Here is a 16,257-nt window from a genome sequence, read left to right on the forward strand (position 1 = left end):
GGGCTGGAGGAACAGAGAAGTTAGATGAACTCTCCCTCTGTTTGCTCCTGCAGCCTCTCTGGCAGCAGCTGCATGTCTCCCAGGGCTGCAGTTCCCTGCAGACAAGTCAGTTATGGCTTCAGCTTTCATCACTGAGGTTGACTCATTGACTCTGGTGATGTGCCCTTTCCTTTATCTCTCCAGCCCCGAGGTAGCAGTTTCCTTTTTTGGCTCAATTCTGAGTAGCCTTTTTATCCCTGTTAGGCTTCTTAACTCTCCTGTCACCTTTGTGACAGATTTCCTACATGAAATGCTGTTGTTTTGGAACACCAAGAGTGTTTTCTGTTGTCTTAATTAGACTGTGATGTGATCTTTCAGGATTAAGTAAAGAATGCATTTAAAGCTCCCGACATATAAGAGATACTCGATAAGCCTCTAAATGGTCAGAGATCAGGGATAATGAGAAAGGCAAACACTAAAGGATGATGATAAAGTGGATTGTAAGTGAGATCGTAGAAAGTGCTTGGGGTCCAAAGTGCTGGACACTTGGGTTGAATTTCTGCCTCTGGCTTAAGTCAACTTAGAGAAATTAGGTTAGTGCCTTAAGTATTAAGGACCTTACCTACCTGTTCAGTAAGACATGTACAAAATAATATATTTCTCAGCTACACAGTGATAGACGTTCATTTGGTTGGGGACAGATGGTGGGGATCTGGAAGAACTTCATGAAAGAAGGGAAATTGGCCTGAGTCCTGAAGGATGACTAACTCAGAGACTGTTGATGTCACAGGCTGACTGGAAATCTGGTGAGGGTATAAGGGTATAAGATAAGGGTATTGGAAGACACCACATTAAATAGAGTTCCCTGTGCTATACAGTACATTCTCATTAGTTATCTTTTTACACATGGCATCATAGCGTATCAATCCCAATCTCCTAGTTCCTGTCCCCCTTCCCTCTTGGTGTCCATGTATTTGTTTTCTACATGCTTGTCTGCACCCAAAACGGAGAGGATATAGGTGTATGTATATGTATGGCTGGTTCATTTTGCTGTAGAATAGAAACCAATAACATTGTAAAGCAATTATACTCGAGTAAAATTAATTTATAAATAATAAAAGAATGAGGAAAATGCATTACAACTATTAAAAAAAAAAAAAAAAGACCACATTAGAAAGCCAGACAACACTTGTAACCAAACAGGAGCAAGTCCATTGCAGATATTTAGACATCCTCAGTTAGGAGAGAAGAAATAAAGTTGGATGATGTTCCCAATTTCCTCCCATTTCTTTTCTTTGTCTTTCATTTGTTACAAGCTCTAACCTTAGGAATCCTATTAAGAAATAACCAAGAGGACTTTTCACAAGTTGAGAGCTTTGGTTTCTTTATAAAGAAGTTTGTCCTCTGCTTCTCCTACTTAATGGATAATTTGGAGGTTCAAACAGACTCTCAGAAGAAATCATTCCATGGACCTAAAGATCATCACACTAAGTGAAGTCAGAAAGAGAAAGACAAGTGCCACATGGTATCACGTTTATGTGGGACCTATGATGCACATGTACTAATCTGCAAAACAGAGTCACAGATCTAGAGAACAGAGTCGTGTGTTGCCAGAGGGGAGCAGGTATGGGGGAGGACTGGATTGGGAGTTGAGGATTGGCAGATGCAAGCTATTATATATCGGCTGGATAAGCAACAAGGTCCTACTGTACAGCACAGGGAACTGTACTCAGTATCCCCTGATAAATCATAATGGAAAAGAACATGCAAAAGTGTGTGTGTGTGTGTATATATATAACTCAATCACTTTGTTGTACAGCAGAAATTAACCCAACATTGTGAATCAGCTATACTTCAATTAAAAAAAGAGAGAGATCATTCTTTGTATCCTGAATCAAATAGGAGGTTGGTAGCCATTGGGTCAGAGAAGGCAATGGCACCCCACTCCAGTACTCTTGCCTGGAAAATCCCATGGATGCAGGAGCCTGGTAGGCTGCAGTCCATGGGGTCGCTAAGAGTCGGACATGACTGAGCGACTTACCTTTCACTTTTCACTTTCATGCATTGGAGAAGGAAATGGCAACCCACTCCAGTGTTCCTGCCTGGAGAATCCCAGGGACAGGGGAGCCTGGTGGGCTTCCGTCTATGGGGTCGCACAGAGTCGGACACGACTGAAGCAACTTAGCAGTAGCAGCAGCAGCCATTGGATATTCAAACTTTTAGGTCATGTAATCTGAAAAGTGAAAGTGTTAGTTGCTCAATTGTGTCTGACTCTTTGCTACCGCATGGACTGTAGCCCGCCAGGCTCCTCTGTCCATAGGATTCTCCAGACAAGAATACTGGAGTGGGTAGCCATTCCCTTCTCCAGGGGATCATCCCAACTCAGGGATCAAACCTGGGTCTCCTGCATTGCAGACAGATTCTTCTTTACTTCTGAGCCACCAGGAAAGCCTTGAAGGAGACTCATAATTCAGTCTCTGCAGAACTTCTATCAAGTAAGAACTTCTTCGCACCTCTCCTATTTAAGTAAGATACTATAAGCAGACATGTCAGGATTTCTGGGATATACAGTTTCTTCAGTGCTGCAACTTATTTTAATGTCCTGAGATATATTTGAGTAAAAACCTCCAAACCACTCATGAGTTGGAAATTTACATGGGATACTTGTTTTGAAAACTCTTCATTTAGTATTTTGGATGTATTAACATTTTTGGCATTTGCTGTGGCCATATCTAGGCTGAGAAAAGATCTATTGGGTGCAGAGCATCTTTGCCTCTGTGAGTGAACCTTGTCTAGTGTCAGGCAGGTGTCTCCCTCTGGGACCTTTCTCACATGGTGTTGATGAGGAGGGCATCAAGTTGGGATGAGTGGGACTGAAGGAAGGAGAATGTGCATTTGCAAAGAGCTACTGCACTTTGCAACTTGAGCTTCCACTGCCAGATAAGTTGGCAGGTGCCAGAAACAGCTACTGCAGGACTTGAAAGTTACATGAATACCAGAGGGGAAAAAACTGATTTGCTCACTAGGAGGCTCTATTAAGTGAACATCTGTTAACTGTAAAAATCCCATGCACCAAATGGGAAAATATAATGAAATTCAGAGCTTTTGAGCAAATTAAAATCATAAAATACCAGTGGGCAGGAATCACTGTTTGTTTCACTATCCTGAAATTTACATGGAAACTTGGAGTGGGGTGAAACAAAGCGGAAACACTTAAGATTATTTACTGTGGGTATGGAATAGAATTATCCTTTGCTTTGGAAGAAAGTTGGCAGTTGGAGGAAAATGCACTCAGTGAGGAAGTGCATGTGAAAGCTCCCCAGCTAATAACTGTTGACATATTAAAAAATTGTGGCTCTGTAGTGGGAAGGCTTGAGTCAGAACATGGAAAGTCTGGAACTTGGCTCTGTCCTTTGCAGAGTTGGGGACTGTTACAGATTTGTGCTGTCAGATGTTCCTGAAATCCTAAAGGAGGGAAGGGAAGGAGGAGGGAATGTGTGGTTTTTCCATATGGCGTGTGCCCAAGAAAAGTGCCTTAGCGATGTGGAGGGTATTGTGTTTAAAATGCTCATCTCATTGGATGCAGTGAATACAAAGGAATAAAGGTTCCCCTGGGGAACCTTTAGATTGGTATTTTGTGTGTGCTCACAGTCATGGAAATTCCATTAGCTATTTCCTTGGTTGTTTTGAATTGCCACCATCCTAGACTAGGCAACAAGAGAAAAACACAGGTTAACTGGGAAGAACAGATCTATGTCGAAGATAGGGTGAGGTCAGTTTAATTTCAGTACTACATAAATTCCCTGTGGCCACTTGGGTGTTTGTTATATTAATGGCTTTGAACGTTTTAGCAATGGCATTGGAGTTATTTAATCTTGTGATTATCTTTGCTGATTTCCTATGGGAGTGGAGGAGGGGTAGGAAGTTAACAAGGGGATGTGAAGCATAACAAAGGGGTCAGAGGTACCTAACACATGCGAGAAAAATGTTGATTATCGTCAGGTGCATATAAATGGAATGGGCTTCTGGAAAGATGTGCTTTGCCCCATGTTTTGCTGAGCTCTAATTGGAGACCTAGCTTTCCTAATTGTGTGGTGAGGTCTAGTTACTGTAGTTAAGAGGGAAACTGTATATCAGAGGGCAGAGGGTAAAGCTTTTAAATAAGGCTTCTTTCCCAAATGCCTAAGCAAGAAATTGGAACAGAAATATACTGTGGAGCTAAAAAGTCTTAAAGTGCCTCTTAAATCTTTACTACAATTACCATAATATAGAATAATAGAGCCGATACTATTTTTAAAAGCTTTTGAAGGTTGCGAGTAGCAGCCATAAATTGTGGGTTGCAGAAAATCTGTAACTGTAGTTTTTCAGAGGCTTTTTATTTTAATGAAAGAGAAAAGGTTTTAATAAAACCAGAGAGAACTAACAGGGGACCTTGTGAGGTAATGAGAATGTCTCCTTAGCTCCAGAAGTGGAAAGGAGTCTAAATGATTGTTGAGTGTGTGCTTGCTTTTTTTTGTTTAAAAATCAGGCTCTCCTTCCTGGCCATGTCTGGGGACATTCGGTAAGTTTGATTTATTCAGTCAACAACATGGAGGTAGCCAGGCATGAGAGCAAGAAATAATCTGACCCTGGCTGAGATGGGAATAGTTTGGAGAGAATGAGGCAGATATTCTGGCTGTCTTTGTGAAGGAAAGAACAAAATGCCATTAGAATATCTTGCTGTAAAAAGAAGGTCAGTACCAATGACCTGATTCACACCTGGAGAAAATTGTTCCTATGTCTGCTGAGATTTGTTATGGGTGGGAATTCTGCAAGGAAAACTTGTAGTGTGATGGGATGCTTTCAGATGCCTCCCCTGCCTTACCCATGTCTACAAATACAAAGAAAGGAGGAAATAAACAAACCTCACCCAGTATTACGTTTGTCTGTGTGTGCAGTCTTTGCTCAGTTTTCATCACGTCAAGCTGAGCTGAAAAGTGTCTCATAGCTTAAACCATCTGGGACTCCATTTACCAAACTTCCTAATCAAACCCACCTGCCATTAATAACATTGTTCTCTTGACTGTTAACTTATTACTGACTTTTAGTTGATGTATTATGGATGCATCAAACATTAGTCACAAATATCAGATAGTATTGATGTTCTTGTGAAAGTGAAAGTCACTCAGTTGTGTCTGACTCTTTGTGACCCCATGGACTATACAGTCCATGGAATTCTCCAGGCCAGAATACTGGAGTGGGTAGCCTATCCCTTCTCCAGTGGATCTTCCCAACCCAAGAATCGAATCTGGGTGTTCTGCATCGCAGGCAGATTCTTTACCAACTGTACTATCAGGGAAACCCAATTGATGTTCTTGGTTAGTCTCCAGTTGTGATATATGTAGTAATGGTCTGGCCTTCCCTGGTGGCTCAGTGGTAAAGAATCCACCTGCAAGGCAGGAGATGAGGATTTGATCTCTGGGCTGGGAAGGTCCCCTGGAGAAGAAAATGGCAACCCACTCCAGTATTCTTGCCTGGGAAATCCCATGGATAGAGGAGCCTGGTGGGCTACAGTCCGTGGGGTCACAAAGAGTTCCACATGACTTAAGGACTAAAGAACAGCAACCACAACAAAATGATGACAGTGGTGATGGTGGCGACGGGGTAGAGGAGAGCACACGCCCAGAACATCCTGGATGGCCGGTGTTTTAATTGACCTGAAAAGTGACTTCGAAGGGGAATTTCCTTGGGTGAGTTGTATAGGGATAGAAGGAATGAGGAGAAAGGGATGAGGGGGGAAAGATATTGCATGTGTAGTGGGGAAAGAAAACATTGAAGGGGATGGGTAAGTGGAGGTCAGACCATAAAGTGTGGTGGACATGGTGCCTGATACCCAGAATCTTTTGATGAATATTTGTTGGAAGAATCAGGAGAAGGCAATGGCACCCCACTCCAGCACTCTTGCCTGGAAAATCCCATGGACAGAGGAGCCTAGTAGGCTGCAGTCCATGAGGTCGCTACAAGTCAGACAGGACTGACTGACTTCACTTTCACTTTTCACTTTCACACATTGGAGAAGGAAATGGCAACCCACTCCAGTGTTCTTATCTGGAGAATCCCAGGGATGGGGGAGCCTGGTGGGCTGCCGTCTGTGGGGTCGCACAGAGTCGGACATGACTGAAGTGACTTAACAGCAGCAGCAGCATTGGAAGAATTAATGAATATTTGGCCAGTTGTTGACATTTATTTATGTTTTAGGGTCTGTAAATTGCTTTTGTTGGCTTTTAGTTGTTAAAGGTCCATCTAGTCACTTTCTGCCTTTTTTTTAAAATTTTTGTCTTTGCTGAGTCTTCGATGCTGTGGGTGGGCTTTCTTTGGTTGGGGCAAGTGGGGGCTCCTCTCTGTTGTGGTGCTCAGGCTTCTCATTGTGGTGGCTTCTCTTGTTGCAGAGCACAGGCTCTAGGGTTACTAGCCTTGGTAGTTGGGACACTTGGGCTTAGTTGTCCCATAGCATGTAGGGTCTTTCTGGACCAGGGATCAAACCTGTGTCCACTGCATTGACAGGTGATTGCTAACCACTGGGCCACCATGGAGGTCCCTGCCTTTTTGATTTTTACTGATGGTGTCAAAGTATGCATATGTCTGCATCTTTAACTCATGCTATTCTTTACCACATATTTTTTTCCCAAGCATCTTTCAAGATAATACCAGAACTTTCTTCTCCACAGAGCTTTCCCTGTGTTCCCTTTAGGATGTAAATATTCTGTATTATTAGGTGATAGGGACTCTTGGTAACTTCCATGCCCCTTTCCTCCTATGAGCTTGTTAGTGCAGCAATGTATGATTCTCTCTGTTCCTTTGTGGGATTCCAATCTCTTTGAGAGAAACTAATCTAACTGAAAAAAAATTTGTTCAGGTACCTAGCACAGGATTGAAGCTTAATAAATGTTTATTTAAAAGACTAAACAATTGATTCATAGATCTCATCAAAAGATCTTTCAGTTAAAGAATCTCTGTTTTGTTCATATTTTCTGTAGTTTCTCTTCATATTTTCTGTAGTTTCCATTAATTTAATTCTTTTATTTTATCAAAAGTGTTAGTAACTCATTCATTTATCTAATATATCTTTAGTGAACATGTGTGTGTCAGTTCTGTGATACAGAGATTAATAAGATATAGTCTCTGGTCTCTAAAGTCCTGCATTTAAGCCAGAGAAGAAAGAGAGGCTCTTAAACATAATAATATAATGAAATAAGCAATAAAAAAGAGACATGCAATGTGCCGTCAGAAAACAATGAAAGAAAGGGTTACATTTACCTTGAAAAGATATCATAGTAGAGACATGGATATTGTGACTTGGTATTTCTGAATTACCCCTTTATTCATCAACTCTAAAATAAAAGCAAGACTTAATTTGCTTAAACTGTTACTAAGAATTTGATTTTGGATATACTTGTTTTGGTTTGTATTTCAACTTCATTTGATATGTTTCCATGTCCCTTGTATTTTGCATCTAGAATTTTGATTTGATTCAGATTCTTATTTTGTCACAAAAATACACACATATGTGGTTTGTGTACCTCCAACAGGAGATAAGTAAGTTGTTTGTCTTTTTGTGATGCTAGTAGCCTAGATAATGATTACCTCGACTTCACTTTCACTTTTCACTTCCATGCATTGGAGAAGGAAATGGCAACCCACTCCAGTGTTCTTGCCTGGAGAATCCTGGGGACGGGGGAGCCTGGTGGTCTGCCGTCTATGGGGTCGCACAGAGTCGGACACGACTGAAGCGACTTAGCAGCAGCAGCAGCAGCAGCGGCAGCTTTATTATTAGGTTATTTTCTTTAAAGATGTCTTTCCATTGTTTTTATGTTTACATAGTTTCTCATGAGAAGTCATTTACATTTCTCCTCTTTACGTAATCTGTCCTTGTTTTTCACTGACGGCTTTTTGAGATTTTTATCACTGTTTTTTGTTTAAAGCAATTTGATAATTAATTGTATTGATGTGCTGTGTTTATCTTGCTTGATTTTTGGTGGTCTTTTTGAATCTGTTGAAAGTTTTCACCAAATTTGGAAAAATTGTGGCCATTATTTCTTCAAATGATTTTTCTGCTTTTGTTGCCATTCTTCTGTTTGATATTTTCCTACAGTTCACTATGGTTCTGATTTTTTTGTTTTGCTTTTGCTCTTTTATCTCTGTGCTTTATTTTGCAGAATGAGTTATTTATTTAATTTTGTCATTTAGGAGGATGTAAGATCCATGAGTAGAGGGCTTGTCTTTCTTGTTCACTGCTGTAGCCTGAGGACATGGAACAGGGTTTAGACTAAGGTTTACTCACCCTGTCTGTGGCAGAGCTGGAGTTGAAAATCCAGCCTAAAATCCTTGGGTGGATAAAACCTGAGACGTGCATACATGAATAAATACTCACGATACTCATTCCTCGCTCTGGTCTGAGAAAACTTCTGTTACTTCTTTGTCTTTTACTTTTGTTCTGCTCCTTACTTCCTGAGTCTAACAATTTTTCTTCTATGAATGTGTCACCTGTGGAAAGAACTTTAGACTTGTGCTTCTTTTGCTTTTTGCCCTGAAAAATACTTTGAGTTGAGGAAGCAAACAGTAGCCTGGCCATTGCTTGAAACTGGGACAGAGTGAAGGAAATAGAGCAAGACCAATGTGAATGAACCTTTGTAGAAATTATTCACACACACACACACACACACACACACCCCCTATACCTGGTTAGTTCTTTAGTACAGAGTGCTAGAAGTATGATTACAGGGTCAGAAAGTATATGCATTTAAATGCTCTTGTAACATCTTGCCAAACTACTAGCATATGGAGATACTTTGAGTTGAACGCTACCCAAAATTGCCAGCCAAGAAGTTACATGGAGAGCTCTACAGCACAGTGAATGTTCATTTTAGTTCTCTCCTCAAGTCTGTATTTATTCAACAGCAAGTGTTCTGTCAACATCTAAAAACCCTGTGTCTTGTCCCATGATCTCATTCAAAGTTGCACTTGCTTGTTGGGTTCTGATAATGTCTCTGATCCTCTAACCAGGCAATTCACTGAGTAACTCAGAGGACATGAGACAAAAAACAGAAAAGAGGCATCTGCTGTACGTTTACTAGACGAATCCATGTCAACTCGCCTAGTATTTTCTCGTGGCTTCACAGGCGGTGCTAGTGGTAGAGTATCTGCCTGCCAGTGCAGGAGCCACAGGAGACACAGGTTCGATCCCTGGGTCAGGAAGATCCCCTTGAGGAGGACATGGCAACCCACACTACGAGTCTTGCCAGGGTAATCCCATGGACAGAGGAGCCTGGTGGGCTACAGCCCATGGGGGTCACAAGAGAGTCATCCAGGGCTGAGCACACATGCAGTAATTTCTTGTTTCTATTCCAAAGCAATATCAAGATATTAGTGCATTGGATTTAGGTACAGAAGCACCTTGTTATTTATAGGAGTACAGCATTCCTTTATAGGAATTAAATGTGGGAGAAAAAAGGATAAAAGGTAAAAACAATGATTGGTATTAGTGCTAACTAACTAATTCTCTCTGGCCATTTAATATAACATATAAACAAGTTCTAGGAATTAGGGTATTGCTATATATGAGGAGATATTATTCTGCCTGTCCCAATAACTGTCATACTCATTCCTTATTTTATGAGTACTAAATGAATCTTTTATTTCAGGCCCACTTATTATGATCATTGCAGTAGCCTTTGACTTTCTTCTCTGCCGTTAGTTTTCCATCTCTCCAGACATCCTAATCTCCACAGGCAGACTCATCTCCATGAAGTCTAGTGTAGATAGTCTATCTATCCTCAAAAAGCTTCATTGGTAGTATTTTCAGTAAGGCAGTGTTCACCAAACTCTTTTGATTATGCAGCCAGTCTGTACAAATTTGTGTACACATTAATATGTTTTTATTTAATTATAATTTTTGTTCATATGATGTACTAGTATTTTATAAACTTATTAACATATGTAAAAATTTTGAAAATGTGCAAAATATGAAATAAGCAAGGTTTTGAGGTAGTTACAATTTTGTGTATAATACAAAATTCCTATTTCTTAGTAAAATATTTAATATCATCAGTAATAAATGTGAAATTGTGCATCATAATTGTATGGAAGTGCTGGTTTAACACTTTACTGTATTCACTGTCTTGGACTACATCCAGATTATTGTGATACTTATTATGAAAAAGGGAAAGTGTGAGTCACTCAGTTGTGTCAGACTCTTTACGACCCCATGGATTGTAAAGGCTCCTCTGTCCATTTAATTCTACAGGCAAGATACTGAAGTGGGTAGCCATTCCCTTCTCCAAGGGTTCTTTCTGACCAAGGGAACTTGGATCTCATGCATTGCAGGCAGATTCTTTACCATCTAAGCCACCAAGGAAGCCTGATACTTGTTACAGATGCCATTAACTAAAAATAGTTTCCTCATAATATACATATGAGAGGATATATTGTTTACTACACTGTAATGATACTCATTTTCAATCTGCTTTGCCAATTATATGAAAGTTTATTTTTTCACTGAAATATGACATGTAAATTTCTGCCTTCTTTAATATTAGTCAGTTTTACTTGCAGATTAGTTAATCTTGCAAAGTAATCAAACATTTTTGTATTAACAAATGACTCCAAATCATCTGAAACTGATTTAGAAGATTCGTGTACAAGCTAGAAAATTCCACTTCCAAATTTAAATGTATTGATATATCTTTAACTACATGACATACTTCAGTCACTTAGGTAACAGAAATTTTTAAATGGGGAAATTCCCAAATATTAATATCCTAAAATTTTCCATAGCTTTTTAAAAAAATCTCCCTAAGTAAGTTATTTTCTTAGGTATTAAAATATTAATATTTACCTTGAAGGGACAGTCAAGGCATGTATGCTATTTTAAATCTATTGTCATATAAGAGGCCTGAAAAATTGGAATTTATTTCTCTAAAAATTGTATAATTCATCTTTAATTGGGCAGCTCTACAGCTCTTTTAAGTACTCTCCATTAAGATAACTAACAAACATCTGAGTGATATAGATGCTCTTGATGAGTCCTTATCTCATTAAAAAGTATTATAAGAACTTTGCTAGTTAAACATATTCATGTCTCTTAACCTCTCAGGGCAGCTCTGTAAGTACTGCAAGTGAGGGCAAGATGGAAAGAAGTGACCTGCTCTATCAAAGTTTCTTTCAAGATTCATGTGTATTCAACATACAGGTCAAATATGGAAGCTATAGTGATCTTTGTCTTAAAACTTTTAGATAAGAAATGTCAGTGTGTGTGCTCAGTCACTCAGTCGTGTCCAACTCTTTGTGACTACATAGACTGTAGCCTGCCAGGCTCCTCTGTCCATGAAATTTTTCAGGCAAGAATACTAGAGTGGATTGCCATTTCCTCCTCCAGGGGATCTTTCTCACCCAGAGATCGAACTGGCATCTCTTGCATCTCCTGCGTTGGCAAGCATATTCTGGGAACCAAGGATCAATAGATATTTTAATTTGTTCTTCCTACCCTTTAACGGTTTAATTATTTGTAAACCCCGATTTATAGACCTTGGCTTCCCAGGTGGCACTAATGATAAAGAATCCGCCTGCCAATGCAGGAGACGTAAGAGAAGTGGGTTCAATCCCTGGGTTGGGAAGATCCCCTAGAGGAGGGCACAGGAACCCACCCCAGTATTCTTGCCTGAAGAATCCCATGGACAGAGGAGCCTGGCAGGCTGTGGTCCATCGGATTGCATAGAGTTGGACAGGACTGAAGTGACTTAGCACTCATGTACTAGAAAATAAAATCTATATCCCCTTGTATGGAGTTCAAAGCTTAAGATCTTCTGTTTGATTCTTTTGTAATTTTCTATTCTGTGCATTTCCTCATGTTATTAGTTCTTCATAGACTATCATTCATCTTTCTTTCCTAAATTTTTCCTTATCTGGTTCTTCAGAATTTCATCTATCCTGTAAGCCACAGGACCTGACTTACTGCAGTTGTACAGCAAATGTGGGTTGAATGAAGGGCCTTCTGTTCATTTCTTTTGATGTATTTTTCTTCACTTGTGGTTACATATCCATTTATTTGTTGACCTGTTTGTTACTGTGACTAGACCAGGTGCATATGGGGACTGTGATCATCAAATAAATATTCGTACCTAGGTCTGTAACTCACACAAAGTAGGTGCTTTATTGTAGTATATCCAATGAATAAAAGTTAAGTCACCCTGAAGCTTTCACTAATTTTTCACCCACCTAGCCGTAACTAATGTTTTCCTTTTATAGTCTCAAAATCTGTGCTTTGTACAGAGTAGGTACTCGGTAACTCTTGAATTAGAAGAATAAGATCCAGTAAGAGGTTTTCTGGTTGTCTGTTTTTGTGGCTTTCTGCTCTGTAGTTGGGTCTGACCTGGTGGTAGAAGCACAAGTGGAATTTTGATGGCTACAGTGTCGTATAGTTGAGATGGAAAGTTCTTTGGAAGGGTGCCTGATGCTGAACATCAAACCTGTAGTTGTTGTTCGCTTACCAAAGTCATGTCTGCGTATGTTACTTCACAGCAATGTGCAAATTGCTTACGACTGTACCCAGTAGAGTGGTGCTCGATCTGAGCTCATTTGCAGCAGTTTAAAAACAAACTCCAGAGCCCAGTATCACAACTGTTTTCTTCCTTTTTGATCTTCCCTCATTAGGAGGACAGGCTAAGGGTTGTATAATGTGCTGAAATCTGTCAGTACTTTGTGTGTCTTATTCATTAAAACCTTCAGATGCTGTTTTCCTAGCGGCTTCATTTACCAGGGAGGGCGAGGGAAAAAAACACTAAACAGGTGTTCTTGACTTGAAAAACAGCAATTTCAAGCAACTCACAAGGGGAGAAGTTGGAAATTTTCAGATTCTGAAGTTGTCACTGGGAGATAAATTTGGGTTCCACATTCGCCTCTCATAAACAGACTTTCTTTTACATAAATTTCCGCTGTGCACAAGGCACCTGATTTCTCTGGGGGCAGACATGCTTCACAGAGCAATCATGCTGCAAAGAGATAGTGTGTATTTTCCCAGCCTTCTCCCAAATACACAAATATGAGCTGGAGGAGTAGTATGCTGAGCTGCTAATACAGAATTCTAGCTTCCCTGGCAGGGAGAAAAATACCTATGGTCAATATTTGGCTTGATTGATGGGAAAGTGTCTGAATTTTGACTAATCTAAACTCAAATGTTTCTGTAATACCATAAGAAGATTATTGGTCAAATAAACAATGAGGTACATTAAGTATCTTATACAAAAGAACTGCATAGTACTGTTTTTATTTCTGAAGCAGGAGCTTTGTGAAGCAAGGGGAAAGCTAAAAGAGAGGTCTCCTACAGCAGTATTTCTCAAAACATGGTCCCCAGGCCAGTAGTATGAGCATGACATAGTCGTTTGTTAGCGATGCATTCTTGTCCCACACTCCAGAAGTACCAAATCAAAAATTCTGGGAGTGAGGTCCAGTAACCTGTGTTTTAGCAAATGTTTCAGGTGATTCTAATGAATGCTTAAATCAGAGAGCCATTGTTTTACCAGAATTCACTAATTCATTCAACAGATACTTATTGGGCATCTAACAAATTCTAAGCACTCTTTTTAGGCACTGACAGTATAGCAGTGTGAACACATAGTCCAGCTCTGGCTGCCTTGCATTTTGTATTCCAGGGAGCAATCTGGGAAAGTCAAAGGAAATGGGAATTGGTTAGTTTGCTTTATGCCATTTTGGGCACTGTGGGATGTCCTTTTCTGTGACCACGATGTTTGAGATGGGCTTCGCATAAGTTGCAGTGTAAACATTTGAGAACTGAACCAGACTTACTTCATTTTGCAGAGTTAGTTACTTTCCCTTTCATGGCCAGCTCTCCTGGGACTGGTTCCAAGATCTTTATCTAGATGCTCAAGATCCATAACTTACCTCAGCGGGCAACTGTTCTGCATATATTTTTGTTCCTCCAGTAATTTATTGGGCTTTGCTGGTGGTTCAGGCTTTAAATACTTCATCTGCAGTGTAGGAGACTTGGGTTCAATCCCTGGGTCAGGAAGATCCCCTGGAGAAGGGAATGGCAACCCACTCCAGTATTCTTGTCTGGAGAATACAGTGGACAGAGGCCTGGTGGGCTGTAGTCCATGGGGTTGTGAAGAGTTGGACACAACGAAGTGACTAACACTTTCACTTTCAGTAACTTATTAATCATCATTCTGTGTTTGATACTCTAGACAGTGGAAATGAATTGGTGGACATGATCGCTGATATCTGGGCTTTTGTTCTGTAAGGATTATCACTGAATCAAGTGGTATAAAGGACATACAGCTCGTAAAAAGGCAAGAAACCAGTGGCTTAGACTCTTAAATTAGCATAAAGAAATATTCTTATTATGAAAAATTGGAGCAGTTTTGCATCCTGACTACTTTATATTAGGTAAGCTAGAATCAATAGGAACTTGCTACCTTTTATCTAGCTGGTCACTTATTCAGATGCTGTTTTTTCCAACTTAGAAAATTTTCATAAAAAAGCAAAGTAAGTCAAAAGACAAGCACAATAAAGACCTATATAATTACTATCTACCTTTCCTCATTCTCTCTCTTTGTTGACATGTACACTGAGTTTCAGCATTCCATTTGAAAGTTTAAGCTCCAGGTATGTAAAAATTTCATCCATTAATAATTCAGTGTGAATCTCTTAAGAATAAGGACATTTGGCTAAGTTATGACAATGTCATTGTTATTTCTAAGAAAATAACAATTCCATAAGTCATTGAACATCTAAATCTTCCTCAGATAATCTCTCCACTTTGTTTTCACCATGAAGAGTTCAAGTCAATTACTATGTATAATTTCCCACATTTTTGATTTGCTTGATTATTTCCTTTTGGTGTCACTTAATGAGAGTCCCTTGGACTGCAAGGAGATCCAACCAGTCCATCCTAAAGGAGATCAGTCCTGGGTGTTCATTGGAAGGACTGATGCTAAAGCTGAAACTCCAATACTTTGGCCACCTCATGTGAAGAGTTGACTCATTGGAAAAGACTCTGATGCTGGGAGGGATCGGGAGCAGGAGGAGAAGGGGACGACAGAGGATGAGATGGCTGGATGGCATCACCGACTCGATGGACATGATTTTGAGTGAACTCCGGGAGTTGGTGATGAACAGGGAGGCCTGGCGTGCTGCAATTCTTGGGGTCACAAAGAGTCAGACATGACTGAGCAACTGAACTGAACTAAATGTGTATCTCAATCCCTTAAATTCACTGTGCACTAGAACTTAGATCTAGAGGCTCAACTGGATTTTATTAAATACTTAGTTGAGTGCCCAGAATGTGGCAGTCACAGTATGATAAGCGAAACAGATGCATTCTTGCTCTTACAAGGAATGTATAGGGGTTATATAAAATTATATCTAGGGAAGATAACACAGTAAGCAAATATAATATGTACCTATATAAAGATAACTTCCTCCCTCATTGTGGAGATATTTGAGCTGTGGTCTGAATAGAAGTGACGGGCAGTAGGGGATATGGGTGAAAAAAATTATTTGCTCAACTTGCTGACTGAAACAAAGACTTCTTAGGGGATTATGAGTCTCTTGAGTGAAGGAAGGGCGATCTTGGAAGTGCTTAAGAATTTGAGGAGAATAATCATGTGAATTACTGGAAAGGGTTTGGTGAGAACAGTCTTGATCAATCAGATAATAATTCTGATGTATCATGGAGACTGTTCCCTTATGTTGGTAGCTGCCCACATTTTTTCCTGGGTGGGTACAATGATGTCAATACAATGAATAAAAAGGTGAAACTAAAGTAATCATCATGAATTATAATTCAGAGTTGTCAAGTACTATTGACTCTTGCTATTCTCACAAGTCCCTAAAATGCCAAGCAGAATTTGATTGGGAGACATATGCCAGAAAAATTCAGTCTTCCACTGTGGAAATTTGGGAAAGTGGAGTTAGTTACTCATAGTGTTGTCTTTTTTTTTTTTGCCATGTTTTTGTCCTTCCCATCCCTTAAAAATGTGTGTCCTTTTATTATTCTGGTCTGTTTTTATGACATGCTCCTGTACTCTGGATGCATGTATGAATGTAACTGTATTAAACACATGCATGTATATATGAGTAACGGTATTTGTAGTGAAAACAGAGGGAGGAGACTGAAGAGGATGCTTTTTTAGAGTTTTTATTTGGCTCCGTGGCGGGAAAGCAACATAAACCTGGACGTTCAAGTGTATTTGCGTGCCATAATAATGCACGGGTGATGGTGTC

This window comes from Bos taurus, chromosome 7 (assembly GCF_002263795.3).
Source record: "Bos taurus isolate L1 Dominette 01449 registration number 42190680 breed Hereford chromosome 7, ARS-UCD2.0, whole genome shotgun sequence".
NCBI classification, from domain to species: Eukaryota; Metazoa; Chordata; class Mammalia; order Artiodactyla; family Bovidae; genus Bos; species Bos taurus.